Source organism: Globicephala melas, chromosome 1, assembly GCF_963455315.2.
Source record: "Globicephala melas chromosome 1, mGloMel1.2, whole genome shotgun sequence".
Taxonomy (NCBI): domain Eukaryota; kingdom Metazoa; phylum Chordata; class Mammalia; order Artiodactyla; family Delphinidae; genus Globicephala; species Globicephala melas.
Genome location: NC_083314.1, coordinates 139,184,420 through 139,206,302, shown reverse-complemented (window position 1 = coordinate 139,206,302; position 21,883 = coordinate 139,184,420). Strand labels below are relative to the sequence as shown.

At 42.4% G+C, this 21,883-nt stretch overlaps 1 protein-coding gene across 2 annotated transcripts in view; it reads right to left on the bottom strand.

Annotated features, from left to right (window-relative positions):
• The window catches only part of DAB1 (DAB adaptor protein 1), a 1,173,077-nt gene that overhangs the window by 802,299 nt on the left and 348,895 nt on the right, over positions 1-21,883 (bottom strand). For both annotated transcript variants that reach the window (XM_060305030.1, XM_060305010.1), the window contains exon 2: positions 15,854-16,016. The gene's annotated coding sequence lies outside the window, so the exon portion shown is untranslated. The remainder of the gene's footprint in view (positions 1-15,853; positions 16,017-21,883) is intronic.

Sequence of the window (21,883 nt, the reverse complement as noted above, 5' to 3'; positions counted from 1 at the left end):
TCGTTAGAGAAATGCAAATCAAAACGACAATGAGGTATCACCTCACACCAGTCAGAATGGCCATCATCAGAAAATCTACAAACAACAAATGCTGGAGAGGGTGTGGAGAAAAAGGAACCCTCTTGCACGGCTGGTGGGAATGTAAACTGATACAGCCACTGTGGAGAACAGTATGGAGGTTCCTTAAAAAACTAAAAATAGAACAACCATATGACCCAGCAATCCCACTACTGGGCATATACCCAGAGAAAACCATAATTCAAAAAGACACATGCACCCCAATGTTCATTGCAGCACTATTTACAATAGCCAGGTCATGGAAGCAACCTAAATGCCCATCGACAGACGAATGGATAAAGAAGATGTGGTACATATATACAATGGAATATTACTCAGCCATAAAAAGGAGCAAAATTCGGTCATTTGTAGAGATGTGGATGGACCTAGAGTGTCATACAGAGTGAAGTAAGTCAGAAAGAGAAAAACAAATATCGTATATTAACGCATATATGTGGAATCTAGAAAAATGGTACAGATGAACCAGTTTGCAAGGCAGAAATAGAGACACTGATGTAGAGAACAAATGTTTGGACACCAAGGGGGGAGAGCGGGAGGTGGGTGGTAGTGGGATGAATTGGGAAATTGGGATTGGCATATATACACTAATATGTATAAAATAGATAACTAATAAGAACCTGCTGCATAAAAAAATAAATAAAATTCAAAAAAATAAAATAAAATCATGAGGCAGGTTCTGCCACGGTCAAAATAAATAAATAAATAAAAGACAGAGACCAGTTCTTACTCATCTTTATACCTCCAGTATCTAGGTCAATGCCTGATAAACAGTGGCTACTCAATAACTCTACTGCATATACAAAAGCAGTTGGTACTTCGAGCTGGGAAATCCTCCAGGACAGTAGATTCATGGACTCTTACTGTATAAGAGAAGAAAGAATCTAGTCTGAGCTCCTCATTTTACAAGAAGGAAAAACCAAAGGCCAGGGAGTACAAAAAGCTTGCGCACAGCAGCACAAGGTGATACAGAACCGAAAGTCATGTGCCAAACCCGCTACCACCATCCCCTTGCAGACCATGTTCCTTAGGAGAAGCCCAGCAGAGTCCGTCTCTCTCCTGTTTGCAAAGCAGCGACAGGAGAAATGTGCCTTGATGCGTGGGAAAGCTAATTAGAGCTAATTTATCATCTTTCCTCAGAACTACGATGCCGGGTGGAATCTGCTGGAGGTCTGCGCTGCAAAGAGAAATGTTTTTGATTATATTTACACATCTGATTTGAGAAACACATGGAAACCTAATCACAACTGTAATAGCAGGCTCATTGGCCCTCAGCAGACTTATCTTGTCTGCATGATACGTTTTCCAAGGTACAGCTCAGGCTTCACCTTTTCATAAAGTTTTCCTAGACAGTCTTCTATATAATTCAAACCCTCTGTGAGGCATCTGAGAGAGTAAATAGTGCTTTGGAGTTGGGCAGAGTAAATGACTTTGGGAAAGGTACTTCTCCCTTCTTAGCCTCTGTTTCCTCCTCTGTAAAATGGGGCAATAGTATCAACCTTGTAAGTTTGACGTGAGGTTGCAATGCAATACTGTATGTAAATGGCACGCCCAATGCTAGACGCATACAGGAGACGCTCAGTGTTAGCCTATACCTATGTATAGGTCTAGGCGTTTGGTACAGAAAACTCTGACCCTGCCTGTGAGTGCTGACACATCTTCAGCCTCGATTCCAGGCTCTGCGCTTGCGTCCAGCGCAGAGGGTCCAGCATAATGGGAAGATGACTGGAGTACAGCTGAAAGGCCATCTTGTAGGAGGAAGACGAAGTAGCATGATATAACGGAAAGACCATGGGCTTAGGCATTACAAAGACTTGTGTTGGAATCTCAGCTCTGCCACCATCCAACTGCAGGACTTTGGGAAATTCACTTAACCTCTCTGAGCTCAATTTTCTCATTGGCAGCACTGGCGAGAGTCTCTACCTCATGCGGCAATGGTGAAAATGAATTTATATCATATATATCGAAATGCAGAGCACATCATCAGATCAAAATCAATGAGTATGCAGCAGAGACTGGCCCGAGACTCCTAGGCACTTAGCACAGACTCAGTAAATGTGGTCAATGAGTAAATGATCTGGATGGAGCGACTTATAATCTGGGATGTCTGGGGTAAGGACACAGAACACTGGATTAGGAGACAGAACCATATGAGTTTATAGCCCAACTTGGCCAATTCAGCAAACACCCATGTTCCCAAGTCTCAATCTTCTCATCTATAACGAGGTGATCCTAATGAAGATAAAAGAGTTGATACTGGTGAAAAGGATTTTTAAACTGTAAAGTGGAGTTGCATGATATCTGGAAAACATTTAGTATGGTACCAGCAAATAGCAAACCATTCAAATAAACGGCTGACGATACCATTACCGAATGCTTACAAAGCACCAATTTTTAAGGGCCAGTCATGGGGATTCCACCGTGAACGAGACAACCCCTGCCTCCTTGGACGAGCATCAGGAATACAACCCCTTCCCCTCCTCACCACCACCGATGGAGGGATTGGAAAGGCTAGGGTACGCAGTATCCATCCAGCTTCCGATGAAACAGCACACATGCAAAATACATGCTTGTCTGTATGCCAGTCCGTGGCAAATGCCCTCATTTCCCCTTCATTGTAGGATTTTTTTTTTCATTTTATTACAGTTTTTCATGTTTTGTCTTTTGTCATGTTTCCCTTTTTTGTTGCCAGGGGACCTGTCTCTAGAAACAATTCCATCTCGCAAACATTCTTCTGATTTCTTGTGTGAAGCATATACTAACACTTGGTTACAATGCTGTAGAAAATGAGGAACAGGTTCTGAGGGGAGAGCCTGAGGGCTCTTCCGAGAGTAGAATAGGTGTCAATGTGTGAAATTACTGATATCCATTTTGCCTCTTTAATACCCACTGACACCAACTCAGATCTATAGCCCATGTCGCCTCTTCTATTAATGCTGTGACAGGCTACCCCTTTGTGGCCCCTGATGAATCTCTCCTCCTGCATTTAGGTCCCTCTTCGTCCCCTCCACAGCCCTGAATCTGGGATTGTTCTGAAATTTTAACCAAGAGAATATGGTGGAAGTGACGTAGTACCAGTTCTGAGCCTAAGCTTTAGAAATCTAGATGCTTCATGAATGTATTGATCGTTTAACTCTCACTACATCCCTCTGAAATAGAATCATCTAAGAGCTAATTATAGTTTTCTGGGTGTCAGGTACTATTTTAAAGGCTTCAGATGAACTGACTCATTTAATTCTCACATCAGCTTTATGAGGGAAATGATATTATTATAACCATTTTACAGGTAGGGAAACGGAAGCACAGAGAAGTTAAGTAAACTTAGAGCCAGGCCATCCGATTCTCACACATTAATCACTACGTTGAACTTCAGAGGGGTTAACTGGCCCAAAGTCACACAGAGGCCATGGCAAGGCTGGAATTCATACTGGCTTTATTGACTACAAAGTCTGACCCTTCTGGACTACAAACATCTAAAAGACTGTTCTGGTTCTGCCAGCAACTTCACCTAAACCCAAAGGCAACTGCTACAAAAAATACAAACATACAGCTTGCAGCCAGGGGTCATCTTATCAGGATTTTACAGAATCCTTCTCTGGTTTCCTTTTGTGTGTGTGTGTGTGTGTGTGTGTGTGTGTGTGTGTGTGTGTGTGTGTGTGTGTGTGTGTGTGTGTGTGTGTGTGTGTGTGTGTGTGTGTGTGTGTGTGTGTGTGTGTGTGTGTGTGTGTGTGTGTGTGTGTGTGTGTGTGTGTGTGTGTAAAACTATATATGAAAGTGAAAGCACTTCTAGATCCCTACTTTACTCCAGACTCAAGATATAAGTTCATTGTTCATTCCACCAACATCAAAGGGTACTAGGTACAGAACATGCATTCATCCAGTCTACAGGATTTGACCAAGTGTCTTCAGGGTTACTGTGCTAGGCACAGGGGCAACAATGGGGAACAGAGAGCAAACAGACTCCACTCTCACATGCTATACAGCAAGTCCCCTTGGGATCTAGACGGGCTCTGCTGCCTAGGGGCGTGTGACCTGGGCAGGTACCATACACTCTCAGAGCCTTAGTCTCTCATCTGTAAACTGGAGCTTCTCTATCATAATCTACATTATAAGATTCTTATGATTGAAAAATGTAATAAAACAAGTGAAATGCTTAGCAGAGTGTCAGATACAGATGGCAATCAGATGCTTTCAAAGTTATTATTATTAATAATAGTTTAATTTAAAAAAATAGGAGTCTAGTATCTACCAGGCACTGTTCTAGGTTCTTCAAATACAGCAAGCAATAAGGCCTGTTCCTCACCGTCAAGGGGTCTGCAGTCCTAGTGAGGAGAACAAACGTGCACATGGACAGCTGGGCTTGGAGTCATAGATGCTGTCACAGAGGGGTGTGTCCGGTGTCACTGGAGCACAGAGGACATACAGACCGATTCCTTGTAGGTGGGAATGTGGTTAAGGGGATGTTGGAGCAGTTCCACAGAGAAGGGTGCTGGAACTTAGCCTTGGTGTTTGGAAAGGACTCGGATAAGGAGAAATGTGAGAGGGGAAATGTGAAAAGGGAACTTGAGGCAGAGAAAAAGGGCTGAGCTAAAGCATGGTGCTGTGATTGTGCTTGGATGGTTTCCAATGAGGAAACATTTTCTGGGAGTCGGGGTCTGGAATGGGTCATTGGAGAACAGGAAGCAGGACGCGAGCTTTATCATATAAAGAGGCAGAAGAAATTGATTGGAAAAAACCCTTAATACCAGTGGATTGATTCATCAATAGATAAAGAGGCTTATGAATGTAGATCCATAGATATAATTTATAGATATGTATAGGTACAGCTATCTCTGACTCCTGCTGTCTTTCTTTCTGCCTGTCTGTCTATCTATCTTCTGGCTTACTTTTCTTTTCTCAAAAATAAGTAGGGGATGGACCTAGAGTCTGTCATACAGAGCGAAGTCAGAAAAAGAAAAACAAATGCCGTATGCTAACACATATATATGAAATCTAAAAAAATACAAACAAACAAATGGTTATGAAGAACCTAGGGGCAGGACAGGAATAAAGATGCAGACGTAGAGAATGGACTTGAGGACACAGGGAGGGGGAAGGGTAAGGTGGGACGAAGTGAGAGGGTGGCATGGACTTATATATACTTCCAAACGTAAAATAGATAGCTAGTGGGAGGCAGCCTCATAGCACAGGGAGATCAACTCCGTGCTTCGTGACCACCTAGAGGGGTGGGATAGGGAGGGTGGGAGGGAGATGCAAGAGGGAGGGGATATGGGGATATAGGTATACGTATAGCTGATTCACTTTGTTGTAAAGCAGAAACTAACACACCATTGTAAAGCAATTATACTCCAATAAAGATGTTAAGAAAAAACAAATAAGTAGGATGAGAGCAGGGTCACCATTGTAGCCATAATGCCCAGCACAGTAACACGGAAGGCACCTGATAAAATCTTGTTGAATGGATGAATGAATGGGCTATCACCACTATGTTTGATGTTTGTCAAATGAACAAATGAACTTACATTGTGAATGTGGAGGAAGTTGGGTAGTTTCACAGAGCAGGTGACATTTAATCTTGACATTGTTGATGAGTACAACTTAGCTTAGCAGAAATGGGCCATTTCTGGGAACATGTGTACAGACATCAACAGTCACTGCCCAGTGTATGGTACAGTGGTGAAGAGCATGGATTCTGAGACCAGGGTTCAAGTCCTAGCTCTGTCATTTAACAGCTGGGAGCCCTAGGGCATGTTCCTTAACTTTCTGTGTCTCAGTTTCCTCATCTGTAAAATGGAGACAATAAGAGTACTGACCTTACAGGATTATTGTGAAGACACAGGTGATTATTACCACAATGCCCGGCACCTAGTCAGCTCTACATAAACACTCACAATTACTAGTAGTATTATTGTTGAACCCTGAATGCCATCAGCAGAACAAACACTCTAGAGTCCTATTACACATAAGTCAGTTCTTTCTTCATATATTATAACTGAACAGTCTACATGAGTCTCTTCGACACAAATCTCTTTGGTACAGATGAAGACCAAAGAGCTTGGGAGTCATTTCTGAAAAGATGAGTAAAAGAGTATAAACAAAAAGAAATGAGGGAAAAAAGAATATGTTGAATGCCAGGATTCAGAAGGATTGTTGCAAGACATTAATGAGCAAAGAGATCTGGAGAAACTGTGTCAAAGCTTTCTGAGAGAGAGTGAGAACAATACCTGGGGAATGCCAAAAAGAGAGATGATAAAGGGGAGATGACAGCTCCCTGCAGGCCTGGACCAAGTGTGATGGAGAATAAGCAACAAGGCCAGAGGAAAGCAGTGTGTCTTGTTACGATCCTTTGAGAGGCTTTAAATCAGCAGTGGCTTCCTGGCAGGGTGAGGCAGGGCTCCAACCATTACAGGTTACCCAGAAGCCACCAGAGAAAAATGGAGAAGGAAAGCCTTGAAGAATGAGAATGGTCCCCGATGTGATGTGGTTTCCATAGAGACCAATCTCTCCATGGTAGCCAGGAAGGGCAGTGCCTGTCCTCAGAACAGTTAACAAGCTATTAGACCAAACATGAAGATGCCAGCAGGTGAGTAAAATGAAGCTGCTCTATAACAGCTGTCTGTTTGCTAAGATCAAACATGGAAAGAGACGGCCATAAATCAGCCTGGCCACTGCAGCCATTGAATCAAGTTCAGGGGAGTGCGACAGAATTTCTAACCTGTAAGTCAAAGCCCAGGGACCACATCCCAGAGGTACACGCTCAGAAGAGTGATACTCAAGATTCCCCAGACTGGCCTGACGATCCAAACAAGATTAAAACAAAAGAAAACAAGATGGCAACACCAATGAACAGGAAGACAGTAACAAGAATGTGGGAAAGACGAGCTGAGCAAAGTACAGGAAGGCAGCAAACAGAGGGAGATTTCACATTGTTTTGCCCAACATTCAGTCAGAACTGAAGATAGAGGCTGGCTTTGCGGCAAGCAGCGGTATCTGCTCAGCGTAGGATGGCAGGACCAGGATTTGAAACTAGATCTTTCTCAGAGCAGGCACTTTGGTTCTAGGGCTGTGCCTCTTCAGGAAAGTGTCCAAAGGAACCAATGGGCAACTACCTGCTTCACGTACGATCTACTCTCTAAACACAGAAAATAATGTAGCAGGATGAGGAGTCTGTTGTGTGGTGAGACCTGTCCTCTAACGGGGTGCAAGGCCCCTTGGGTCCACTCTGCCTTCTGTGAGAATGTCTATTTGCACAGGTGATGGCTCAACACCCAAGGTCCTTATGTCCAGTCCTTGACTCCCTGGAGCCCACCTCTGCTTCCTTTCACAGCTGGGCTATGTTTAAAACATCACACACCCCTGTCCTGGTACATGCTTTTCCTCAGCCCCAAATGCCCTTTACCTCTTTTTCCATTTCTACTTCTCTTCAAATCTCAGCTTGAGGGCCATCTGATTCACTCACTCACTCATTCATTCATTCAATCAACAAGAGCTAAGTACTCACCAAGTACACAGGATGCCTCTGATTCCGTCCTCATTACTTCCACATACCCTGCACTTACGTCTAACAAAACACATCACGCTAGGCCAGGCTTATTTATCGATGTGTCTGTCAAGCTCATTAGATTTTAGATTCCTTGAGGGCAGATTGGGTCTTGCTCACTGTCTAGTGTAGTTTCTAGAACTGAGCACGTAGCAGGTGCTCAATAAATATTTATTAAAGGATGAATAAAAGAGTAAATGAATGAATTGCTTTTCTAATTCTCTCCAGGTTGCCGTACTCTGAAGGGAATTCTCCAAGCCATCAAGTTGGCCTGGGATGAAATGTTTTTGTGCACATTACTTAATAAAAAGGGCTCTGGGTCAATTGAAAAATTTAAAGTCAATATGAAATTGATCCTCAACAGCACTTTCTCCTCCAAACATATAGACAAAAGGACATTTCTGAAACATAAGTATTAGTGTTGCATTTCCTGTTCCAGAGACTCAGTGATCGTTGTCACCTCCAAGTCCAGCCCTCATTAATTTATGGGGCATCCAGCATAATCAGCAACAGGTTTCTTGGCAGCATGACTCACAGACCAGCCTAGAATTTGGGGGAGTCACTAAGCTGCAAACAGAGCAATTTCCTTTCATGCTCTTTTCTCTTAGAAGTCACTGAGCATCATTTAAGTTAAGCTGAAAATATTTGGGGTGAATTTCAAGGGCATCCCAGCAAACTAGTCCCCCTCAACTATGCAGGGAAAGAGGGTGTAGACACCCAAAATAACACATCCCATAGCACCTTCAGGAACTCCCATCCCACCTTTGCTCAGTTTAGAAGCCATATAACTAAAGATACGCCTAGGAGGGGGAAAAAAGCAGTCAGCAGAGGAGAAGAACAAAACTCTTCTTGCTGGAGGAAACACAATACAATGAAAGACAGATGTACCACATGTGACAATGCTTGGGCACAGTATCTGGCACATAGATGTCTTCATCACTAGAGGAGATGGTTGTGATCATCCATTTAGACTGGCTTCAGACAGAAGTGGGAAAATGATTCAGGACCCCTTGCTTAAGCAGCAGGGATGCTGATACGGACTGCATGCTTGTGTCTCCCCAGAACTGATATGTTGAAATCCTAATCCCTAATGTGATGGGTTTAGGAGGTGGGGCCTTTGGGAGGTCATTAGGTCATTAGGGTGGAGTGCTCATGAATGGGATTAGTGCCTTTAAAAAAATAGACAGGGAATTTCCCTGGTGGTCCAGTGGTAAAGAATCCACCTTCCAATGCAGGGGACTCAGGTTTGATCCCTGGTTGGGGAACTAAGATCCCACATGCCGTGGGGCAACTAAGCCCGCACACCACAACTACTGAGCTCACGTGCCTCAACAAGAGAGCCCGCATGCCGTAAACTACAATGTCCACATGCCCTGGAGCTCCCATGCCACAACTAGAGAGAAAAAAAATCCCCACACGCCACAACTAGAGAGAAGACTGCGCACCGCAACAGAAGATCCCGTGTGCCGCGACTCACACCTAAGACCTGACACAGCCAAAAATAAATAAATAAAAGAAATAAAAAGACAGAAGAGACAGGACAGCTGGCTTCTTCTCTCTGCTCTGCCAGGTGAGATACAAGGAAAGGATGGCTGCCTACAAACCAGGAAATGGGCCCTCAAGACACTGCATCTGCCAGCACACTGATCTCAGACTTCCCAGCCTGCAGAACTGTGAGGAATAACTAATTGCTGTTTAAGCCACCTGGTCTATGGTGTTTTTGGTACAGCAGCTTGAGCTAAGATAGAGGTGAAATCATGGCTCCCAGGGCTGCCTGACTTTCCACTCCTTTGATTCTGTAGAATGGTGCAGTGTTGCAGCCCAAGTGCCCCCTTGCTCAGAATCATCTGGTGAGAACCAACGATGCCTTAGAACATTTCATTCAGGACGTTTCACCTTTCTCCTGGTTGAGGTGCCGGCTGGACATGAAGTGGGTCTTGACTGCCTGGATGCCAAGCTGGACACGCAAAGAAAAGATGGCGGGTGCTTCTCTAGTGGCGCAGTGGTTGAGAGTCCACCTGCCGATGCAGGGGACACGGGTTCATGCCCCGGTCCGGGAAGATCCCACATGCCGCGGAGCGACTGGGCCCGTGAGCCATGGCCGCTGAGCCTGCACGTCCAGAGCCTGTGCTCCGCAACGGGAGAGGCCACAACAGTGAGAGGCCCGCGTACCGCAAAAAAAAAAAAAAAAAAAAAGATGGGGGAGACTTCCCAGGATGAACACCCCCAAATTTCAGGTGAGGGTCACAGTGACAGAGACTCCTTCAGACTAAGGCTCCAGGTGGTCCTGGTGATGGTCCTGTGGGGGCAGGGACAGGGTGGGGAATGAAGGCAGGAGAGGACTATGAAAAGCTGCAATGAGGAAAGGGCTTTACCCCAAGGTGCGCCCCTTTGAACGCGGTGGGAGAGGCCAGGCTTTAGCTTCTACGGTGTTACAGATAATCTGCCCCAAGCTTCTCTAAGCCAGGCTAGATTCTGTGTCTTCTGTTTCCCCAGAGGCCAAAAGGATCACAGCTAAGAACAGGTGTTGGTCAATGCTGTCAATAACACCACACCGCAATTCCATCCTTACCTCCTTGTTTTCTAGTTATTTGAAGAGAATGTGTTCATAGGTCCAACCACTGAAGCCCCTCATATTTTGACCCCAGGCCCTACTTGGCATATATATGTGTATGGTGTGTGTGTGTGTGTATATATATATATATACACACACACACACACCATACACATATATATATAGTATTGTGCAGCATCACAGCCCAAGTGCCCCCTTACCTCATATGGTATTTGAAAATAACAGTCACATTTAATGTCACAGCAATACTATAAAGAATGTGGTTTTATTTGCATTCTAAAAATGAGGTTCAGAGTGGTTAAGACACATGCCCAAAGCCATACAGCTAGTAAGCAGTAGAGCCAAGACTTGAACCCACTGTCCTAATCTTAAATGTTTTAATCGGTTCAGTTTTCCCATTTTGAATACCAGTTAGAGTTGACAGTTATGCTCTCTAGCCCAGTTGTGGGCCCCTTAGTTTGCAGAAATCCTGACTTTTATAATATCCTCTGGCCTCCAGCCCACTGTTCCCCCTCTGGACCTGACACAGTTCTAGAACACGGCTTGCACATGCCCTTTGGCTCTTCCCGCCTGAGTTACTTGAGATCTCCCCTACATGAGTCAGTCCTGATCCAAAGCCCTTCTTCTTTACACTTAGAAATTGTTTTTAATGATTGTTTTTATATTCATAAAAGTGATGCATTCTCAATCATAATATCAGATTTAGAAGAAAAAATATAAAGAGGGAAATAAAAGCTCTCCTTATCCTACTACACAGAGAAATTCACTCCTAATATCTTAATGCCTTGTCTTCAGCCTTTTTAGGGGTCTATGCCTATACACCTAGAGATATGTTTGCATCAAAATTGGAATTGTGTTGTACATAAAGTCCTGAAGCTTACCTTAATGTCCATATGCCATTAAGAACAATAAAAAATTCTTTAGAGTGTTTTATTTAATGACTACTTTATTTGAATATGAAAAACTTTAGTGAAGCATTTTCCTCCTTTTGGGAAATTTTGTTTTCCCTTTTTCAAAACTACAAGTAATGTGGAAATAAACTTGTTTATTCATACATCTTTGTAATTTCTATTTTTAGGATGGAATACTGAAAGAGGAATTCTGAGGTCAAAAGTTATGAAGTCATTTCAGGCTCTTAATTAAATCCTCACCAGTAGAATTCCATTTTACACTGGAAGATAATTTTTCCTGGAAGGTCCGCTCAACGTGGTAGCAAAGGGCAATCTTTCAGATGATCTTGCATTTGTTTGAGTAGGAACTGAGTTTAAGGGAATGTCAAGACAAGACTCTGTGTTCATCTAGGCTGGGAGGGGTTACGGTTAATGCAGCTAGCATTACTTATCCTAACTAATCCACAGGGAGTGTCTGATTTACTCAGTAGTCCCCAAACCAAAAAGCCTCAGCTGGTTCTCTGTGTATCCATCCACTAATCTGCTTTTGACCAGCATGGCTTTTCACAGAGGCATGGGTGATACGTAGTCCCTAGCATCTAACCTACTGTTCAGCATCTAGTAAGGTTTACCTGGGTGTGGGTTCATGTGTGTTCAAGGAATGAATGAAAACATACAAAAACCTCACAATTCCAACTGGCTGATATGTAAGCAAGGTACACTCTGCCAGCTGAAGTGGATCAGCATCTGGTCTCTATGTAAAGAGCTTCACCCCCAGAATAACCCCATTTCAGCTACACAGGGCATCTGTACACTGCCTCCTATCAAGAAAAACCCAATGCTGGGGACCACCCTTAGGGACAGAGGCTGTTGTGCAGAGGAAAATGGTATTTCCCAACACAGTTGTTTCTCTTCTCCAGCTGATGCTAATTACAGTTTGCTAAATGTAAACTGGGGATACATCTCGCCCACCCAAAAGAGTTCCAGAAATGGGCCTGTTGTCTTCACGGTAACCTAGGAGCAGAAAGCTCTGCCTCCTTCTAAGTCTTGTATCTGTTTTTCCTCCCAATATGACACAGACAGGTAAACACAAAAAGGTCCACTCACAGACAAGGTGAGCTTGAAATTTCAAATTATCCCAACCTCAGGGCCTTTCTTTTGGTCACTTGCTCTGATGCAAAGCTGGGGCATGAAGTGGAGGCATGAGGAAGACACTGCCTGGCTGGCAGGGGGTTTAATTACACGTGTGTGTGGCGCTATGGTGGCACTCTGGCAATGCAAGTTACACAACTAATTATACTGAAACAACAAACTCGAGCTTTCTTGAAGGGGCTCTGCCCATGGGTCCACCATATTGTCATTTTGCCACACAATCATTCCTTTCTTCCATTTTAGCATCATTTGTTGAATTTTCACCCTCTATTTAAATCCTCCTCATTTTAGGACATTATCAAGGGTCACCACCTCAGGGCAGCCCTCCCTGGTTTTACACTCCATATGAATACATTCACCTTTCTTCAATGTTATCATAACACATTGCTTGGGCCTCTTTTATACTATTTTCAGTGTCTGTGCCTCTGCTGTCAAATCTGGAAAACAAGACTGATGGGTCTCTAAGGTCTTTTCATGCTTTTCTTTTCAAAACTTTATTCTTTGCATTCTTAGGAATAATAATCAAATGCTTTAAAAATGGTACAGTATAGTGGTGAGATTGTGGCTTTGGCACTAGAAAAACAAAGTTGGAGCATCAACTGAGCTGCTTCTAGCTGAGTGACCTAGGCAGGACTAACCATGTCTTTGGCCCTCAGTTCTCCCATCTGTAAAATGGCAAAAATGCTGATGTGACATCACAAGCCTACAGAGTAGATTAAATCAGGTTGTGCACGTAAAAGCACTTTATAAATAAATAGCTGTTTGTATTAGCTATTTTAATAAAAAGCCCTGAATGGCTCTCTCCCTACTCTAAGGAAACTACCACCATTTCTGGATTAAACATCTTAAAATCTAACACCTCTGATTCTCAGAATCATGCCCAATAATCTACACTGTCTCTCTGTCTGTAGAACAAAGATTCTTCATTAAAAAACAACTTTGGGAACCCTCTCGTGTGTGCCTACTTTGTATTAAGCATTTGCCAAGCTTATGCCACATAAACAGAGTGAGAGAATTAGAGAGGCTTAGTTTAGGGTCAAGTCCCAGGTCTGCAAATGAATATTTGCGTGATCGTGTGAAAATCGCTTCGCCTTTTGAATCTTAGTTTCCTTGTCTATAAATCAGTGGCGATACTGCCTGCTATAAAGGCAGTTGTGAAAATGACCACGTGACAACACTCAAAGCACACAGACACGACACCCGGCACAAAGCAGGCACTCCACAAAGACCAGTCCCTTTCTCCTTCTTTCCTTTCCCTTTGAGCACCAAGGTTCTAGAATTCCACAATATAAAACATTCATACGCATAGATGAGGGGTAGATGATGGGTGGTCTCTAGGGGAGTGATGTCAGAGAAAGGTTTTACCAGAAACTCCACTCCAGTATCACAAACGGGCCCTGCTTGAGCCTGTCACCCACTGAGCTCATCACCACAATATTTTACAGTGAGCATTTAACTTTTTTTTTTTTTACAAAATAGAAAGATGATTCTCAATGATGCGTGTGATAAACCTTTTAGAAATATTAAAGGTTTCACAGCTCAATGTTTGACAGACTTGATTAATCCCTTCCACACAAATATATTCAGGAGGATAGCTGTAGTTGGGTTTTAAAGCTCCAAGAGTGTTTTTTTTGATAAAGGTAAAGAGCTTTTAAAAAGAGAGAGGTTCTTGTGCTGCACGGAATAGACAAAGAATACGAAGACCCAGAAGGCTGCACGAGAGGATGGAGAGCTGGAAGCTGGGGGCGGTGGGGAAAGGAGGTGGGGCAGAACAGTGCTTTAAAAGCTCTCTTCCTTGGAGGAGTTTTCAGATGAAAGGCACACATTCTGCCTGACCACGGGCCATTCGTCCAAGAGTTTTCTTCTCTGCTGGGTTCCAAAATGGATGATGGGGGGGGGGGGCGGCAGGGCAGAACAAGGGCAGAACAAGCTTCAGAGGGGAGTAAAATGGAATTTACCATCACCCCCTTTCATAGTCCTGGACCACTCAACAGCAGCCTGCTTGCTCCTTCAGTCACCAAGGCTATTAGCCTATTTCCCACACCAATCTCTCCAATTCCCAATAGGATTTTGAGCTCCTCGAAAGAACAGGGAATAATTTTTGGCCATTTTTCCCCTCGGCACGTACCTTAGCTTTTTGATATAATAAGTGCCTAATAAACATTTGTTAAATGGACAGAGTTGGTGTTTAAGAAATCCTTGACAAAAGGGTCGAATGACAAAAGTGGGGGCAAAAAAAACCCCTATTTAAGAACAATGCTTTAAAAATTACTATCAGATTCCACATCCTTCTGATTTCCATACTACAAAAGAAGACTGAGTTTAGAACCTAACCACTGAAGCTTCCAAATAAAGCCTCATTCAACAGATACTGACTGAGCGCTACAACCATGCTACACAAGTTGGACACAGTTCCCTGCTCAGCCACATGGCCTGGTAAAGGAGACTTGTCATCACTGTGGGAGGTGCTCTGATGGAAGGGTATATGGGAAAACATGGGGGACAAAGGAAGCTATACCAAACCCAGCATCTTTGCTCATGGGAGATGTTAAAAGAAGCCTTGAGAATGAGCAATACACGCTTAAGCTGAAGGTTGAAGGACAACGCAGAGGGAGACCGGGGAAAGCATACTTCCCCACGTATCATGTACAGAGTTTTGATCTGCGAACTTCCATTTAAACTTCAAATGGAACACTTGCTCTGCTAATCAACCTCCCCGCACGAAATCTCAAAATGTCATCCCACCCTGCCCCTAGGTTTCCTTTGACACCCAGGTCAATCTCCAACCCCTATTTACTTTTATGGAAGCATTTTCCCAGAACGAAATACCAACATATTTGCCACAAGATATTATGGGGGGCAAAGGTGTAATTCAATTATGTGACTTAATCAATTCAAATGGCTGATGTACAAGGATCTCGGGATGCCATCCAGCTTTCAACTCAAGGCATATAATTGTTCCATAATTTCTTAATTCTCCCACAAGACAGTTTAAATTAAAGGATGTCAATTTGCAAAGCCAGACCGCATTGTATTCTTAAATTGGGCCTGAAATAGCCACAAGATGAAGGGTAATAAGGCAGAGAGCAGAGCCCAGGGTGCCTGGTGCCGTGCGAAATTGTTTAACACGGTCAGACCCTTTAATCTTCATATCTACTGATGCAGAAAGTAGCATATTTCTGTCACTTATGATAAGAAACATTACTTTTTAAATTCCTTGGTGAGGCCTGCAGATCTTCTAGGCAGCCAAGATAGCAGGAATCTCTATTTCTGTGTCTGTGAACGTTTCTTCTTTTCGCTTAAATTGGTTTTATTTTAATCCATTTAGTCTCCAGTCTAAGTCAGAGACAAGTAGCCTGAATGGAACCACACAGGAGGAGAACAAAGCCTTCTGCCTTTCAGTTCTCAGATTCTACTGCCTACCGGCTCCTTGGATAATTACTGATCCAACAAATACTAAACCTGAGGGTATAAACTTCAGGACAGGCAGTTAGCTCCAGAAAGGGAGAGAATAGGAACGGCATCCGAGAGAAACAAAATCATGCTCCAAAGTGGAGTGTGCAGTGGAGGGGAGGGGACGATTTAAACTATTATCATGGAAGAGTCAAGTATTTTACTTACACGTGTCCTAGGAAACGCTTGGGTCAGTGCGTCCAGGCTGGGCGGGGGTAATGCTGGGGAAATGGAGGCCCCAGGATCTGGATCCAAGAAACTGGATGATGTTTTCCCAAGATTGCCGGGGCCCCGAGTCAGGAACAGTCATGGAGAGAAGCCAAGGACATCGCTATAATGAAAGAAGTATATGTCAATTTTGAAAGCAAACCAGAGTTAGCAGTCACAACGGTGTTTAGAGTTGAGTGGCTCAGGATGAAGCAACATCTAAAGTGTACGCGGTGCGTGTAGGTGGGCTTGGGGCACAGGGATCCGAAGGAATTGTACCAGGCTAAACAAGAGGGCATTTGTCAGTGTCTCTGTGCCAAGTGTTGTGTTAGACTACGTGGAGGGTACAAACAAAGCATAGCATAGTCATCAATCTGTATCTTAAAAAGTTGGACTAGGTTATACCTACACAGGTTAAAATGCAAAATGTACAAATTCCACATTTCTCACTTCTATGAATCTATCTGTAGGATAAACACCTAGAAGTGGAATTATTGGGTAAAGAAAACATGTATTATAATATTTGATAGATATTGTCAAATTACCATCTACAAAGGCTGTGCAATTTTACAATCTCTTCAGCAATATATGAAAAGACAACTATGGGAAAGTCCTCCCCAAAAGAGCTGGTCATAGGTCTTTATTTGGTGAGATACAAGATATAAGGCATAATAATGACAACAATAATGCTAATATTTAATGAACGATCATAGCACTTTAATAGCAGTTTTTAGTCCTTATATGGAATAATCCATTTATTTCCAGCAGTTACCCACTGACATAGGTACCATACTGTCATCATTAAATAGATAAGGAAACAAACATAGAGAAAGTAAGTATCTTGCTCTTGACCACAGCTATGAAGGGTGGGGCTGGGCTTCTAGCCCTGGCACCTGGCAGTACTTCAACACCCAAACTTTTAACCATTAACTCTTATTCTAGGAGGTACCTGTTGTAAGAGGTACACACAAATAGGAAACCGGAGCTGGGGTATGTGTCAACGGAATCAGGGAGACCAGTTCTTTCCATCTTAATAGAAGTAGACACAGCCTATTAAGTGGGAAAATGTTGGGCTATAGTGGTTGATAAGCAAAATTCTAAGAAGAACACGTTGACACATTATTCTTACTTTTTTCTCCTACCCTTTTCACTAGAAAAATTATTCTATCAATATTCATGATGTGTAGAAAGGTCAGAGCTACAAAGATGAAAGCATGGGGTAGTCAAATGAACATGGTACTTTAAGTTACCCATAGACTTAAGAACCCAACCCATAGACTTGGGTTCGAGTTCAAGTTCTACCACTTTTTAGCTGGATGATGGCAAGCAAATTATGTAACCTCTCTGAACCTCATTTTCTTCAAATGAAAACAATGAGTCTATAATCCCGGGAAAATGCTTACGATGACTCAATAATACAAAATATAAACAGTGCCAAACATTCAACAAACGCCATTAGTTATAAGCAATTTCTAACTACCTGTTTGATTTTATTCTCCGTTTCTCTTTACAGACCCTCTGCTTTCAGAAGATTATTCACTTTTCTCAAGCATGATGGAATTTTCCAGTCTGCTTGCATTTCTGCATTCTGTTCTCTCTTGCTGAAATACTTCCCTGTCCCCAAGTCCTACCTATAGGAATTCTACCATTAAGCCATCCAGGTTTATATCAAATGTCACCAACTCCACAGTGTCTCTTGAATAATGACCTCTGCAGTAAACTACCCCTAAGTGGTTTTTATTTTTTTAACATTTTTATTGGAGTATAATTGCTTTACAATGGTGTGTTAGTTTCTGCTTTACAACAAAATGAATCAGTTATATATGTACATATGTTCCCATATCTCTTCCCTAAGTGGTTTAATCCCTGAGTACTATTGAATTCCTGTTTATTGGGCTCTACTACTTTTAATAATAATACTTTGAAGTTGGTATTATACTAGTTTCAAATACTAGTTTAAATCATAATACTAAATAATACTAGTTTAAAAATGCTTTCCTATGTACCAGGCACTGTTCTAAACACTTTCTATACCTCACTTAATCCTCCCCACAGGTGACAGATAGGTACTGTTATTATCCCCCTTAGACAGTCCTGACTGTCAGTCGCTATTAGCATGCCTTATCTGCAAAGCTGGAATGAAGGTCCTACAGGGCAGTGAGGCCATGAGCATAATACTTAACCTTGTAGGCTTTGGAGTCAAAGAACATGGGTTCCAGTCTTGGTCCTGATCCTATCAGCTGTGTGATATTTAGCAAATTACCAAATCTCTCCAGGCATTGATTTGGATTTGTAAAGGGGATGCTGATAATACCAACTTCAAAGAGCCATTATAAGGCTTAATTGAGTTTGCAGATATAAGAATCTGAAACAGTGTGTGACATACGGTGAGCACTTAAATATCAGCTCCTATGATTGTTATTTAAATAGCAGGTAGCTGGTTTCCAATAAAAGGCTCCCAGTCACCACCTCGAATTTGCTGTTCCCTCTGCCTGTACTGCTTTTTCCCACCCTCACCCATCATTTCACTGCCAACCTGAAGAACTCAAGGCCCAGGTCACTGGGATCTTGCTCTAGCATCTCCTACTCTGTAAAGTCTCCCTTGATAGCCCCCTCTGCAGAGAGAGAGCTCCTTCCATGCCACCCTCTATTACCATATGCCCAGCTCACCTGTACCACTCATCTTACTGTACTACAATTCCTTGTTGTCAGTCCTGCTCAGAACTATGCGCTCCTGGAAGATGCCTTATTTATTTTTATAAATGTATTTATTTATTTTTGGTTGCGTTGGGTCTTTGTTGCTGCGCGTGGGCTTTCTCTAGCAGTGGTGAGCAGAGGCTACTCTGTTGCGGTGCGCGTGCTTCTCATCGCGGTAGCTTCTCTTGTTGTGGAGCATGGGCTCTAGGCGTGCGGGATTCATGTGCTCAGTAGTTGTGGCTCTGAGCTCTAGAGCGCAGGCTCAGTAGTTGTGGCACACGGGTTTAGTTGCTCTGCGGCATGTGGGATCTTCCTGGACCAGGCCTTGAACCTGTGTCCCCGGCATTGGCAAGCGGATTCTTAACCACCGTACCACCAGGGAAGCCTGCTTTAGTTATTTTTAATCCCCAGTACTTAGCACACTACTTGCATAACTGGCTGCTCTGTGTCTATTAAATTAAGAAATAGATGAATTAAAAATGTAAAAAACAATAAATGATACAAATGAATTTATTTACAAAGCACAAATAAACTCACAGACATAGAAAACAAACTTATGGTTACCAAAGGGAAAGAAGGGGGGATAAATTAGGAGTTTGGGATTAAAATATATACACTACTATATATAAAAGAGATAACCAACAAGGACCTACTATATAGCACAAGGAACAAGACACAAGGTTATTACAAGATATTGAGGCTCTTAATATCTTGTAATATCTTGTAATAACCTATAATGGAAAAGAATCTAAAAAAGAATATATATATATAAAGAATTAGATATATATTTGTTGTACTCCTGAAACTAATACAACACTGTAAATCAACTATATTTCAATAAAAATTAAATTTTTTTTAATTTAAAAAAGTTAGAAAAATCTTAAGACAAACAAAAAACCCCTGAATGCTAAACAAGGGAAAGTTACTAAATTCTTAACTCACTACTTTATAATTCACTGAAAAGTCACTCAATCTCCCCATCAAAGCATAGAAAAGAAACTCTGCTAAAAGCAAATGTTTTATAAAAATAGGTGAGAACGTTCTGTAAAGCGACCCATAGCATCTCTATCGCCTGCATCTTCACTCACCACACTGCCAAGCTATTGATATTTTAGTGATAGACACGGCAAAACGATAGATCCACCAGCAATTCATAAACCCAAGACATTAATAGACACACTGGCTGCTCAGATATAAGTAGAGCATTACGGAAGGAAAATAATAATTAACTCATAAGGAGAGGGGCAAGTAAACATTCTATTAAAAGGGAAAAACTCCCAAATGAATATAATCTCTCTCCACTACAGTATGAGCATTAAAATGAATGGTGTTGGCTTTTCTGTGGTTTGGATCATCATTGTATTTAACAAGCTGAAGTTAACTTCGCAGCGAAAAAAAATAAATTAAATGTGCCAGTGTCTCAGGAAACTTCATTTTCTGAGTGAATAGCCAAGCTGATGCACATCACCAGAGTGGCTGACAATCACTTTTCCATACTGGTGTGTTCTAAATGCGAAAGGAAACCAACTCTTCATTTAAATCATATTGCAAATCACTTCTTGCCTGCCGGATGGCAGTCAGCTGCAGTAGGTGGCTTTCACATAGGGCCCCAGATACAACATTGGTTGATTAATGTTAATTTCAAATTAATTTCAAACTGGTGTGTTTTTGGGGGGATGGGCATGCTATCATAGTGCTCACGATGCTGAGGAAATTTTACAGTGGGCGACTGACTCAAAGGCCAACAGCATATTTGCCATCAGATAAAAATGCACGTTCACAAACATACCAAGACAAGTCAATTATTCCCTGATTCACTATTCCCTGGGTCCCTTTGTGCAAAGAAAACTATTTATACTCCCCATCAGATGGATACACAGTATATGGTAAACAAGCCCCTGATTCCACTATTCTATATTATATTTCCCAGGGCACCTTCCGCTGTGGAAGTCATTAGTTTTGGTCTTTTGGTTCCCGATTTATCAAAACAGACATTTTGCTAGTGAGCTCAGTTTTACCCCCGGATGCAGAACAGTTAGGAGACACAATTTTTGACCAACTGAATGAAACAAACAAAACATGCTTTGTAATCTTTTGGTGAGGGTGACCGGAAATTTCTACTTCTCCACCTTGATGACTGGTATGTCGATAAATACTAAAATCAGTGCTCGAAATCTGGCCATTCTTTTCCCCTTCCTAGGTTAATAGTTCAAAGAAACAAACCAACGGCATCCTTGCCCTCTGAATTACTTTCAATACAATGTACTTGAATCAGATCATTCAAAATTAAGGAAATTGATCAGAACCAACATCTGAAAAAAATTAACATGAGCCATCATATTCCATTGGTCAAATCAATAATACTCTTTTAAAAAATAATACACAGTGTGGGCAAGGGTTCTGGGGACAGATTCCCCTGCACTGGAGATAGCCCTGCTCCCGGGATGCCGGGTCACACACAGCATACCCCCAGCACACTGTTGTCATTGACGGTCAGGAACCGATCAGGAACGTGTGGCGCAGATGGGAGCGTTTTTTTGCTCAGATGGTCTGGCATGGAATCCTAGCTCTTTCACTTGTAACTGTATTATCGTAGGTAAATTCCCTTTTTTAATAAGCCTGAGTTTCCTATTTGCAGGGCTGTTGTGAGGATTTGGGGTAAACACACCTTGCAGTGCAGTGCCTGTCATAAAGCAGACGCTTCATCAACGAGAGCTATTATTACAGTAGCCTTTAAACAGAATCCCTTTCTTCATTTACGAGTGTCTCTCACCATACTACCAGCATCATCAGTGAGTACTTGAGATATCAGGATCCATATAACTAATGGACTAATTTACAGATGTGTAAATACCCAGTGTGCCCTGAGACCACATTTTCTGTTGTGTGTAAGTCAATGTATTTCAATAGCTGAAAGCTAATTTCCACGTGGGTCTTTGACCTTTAAAATTACTGAATGCCTTGCTCTCTAGTGACAGTATCTTTTCTGTACCTGACACTGATTTGCAAAATTAGATGTCCGGAAGGCTAAAACATAATTTTTTATGAACAAGACCATAGCGTAACAAGACTGGGACTAGCTTATTAAACCTAACTACAGTAAAGTCTTGGTGACCATCAAGGGACCAGGCTTCCGCTGTAGCAGGATCTTTAGGCAGGGGAGTCACAGAGAGGCTTCTGTGAGAATGTTCCACAGCTCCTGTGAGTGCATGGGGCACTGTGCACGTAGAGTGAAGCCGTGGTTCTCAAATTGCATAGTTGAGTCACCTGGGGAACTTTACAAATCACTGATGA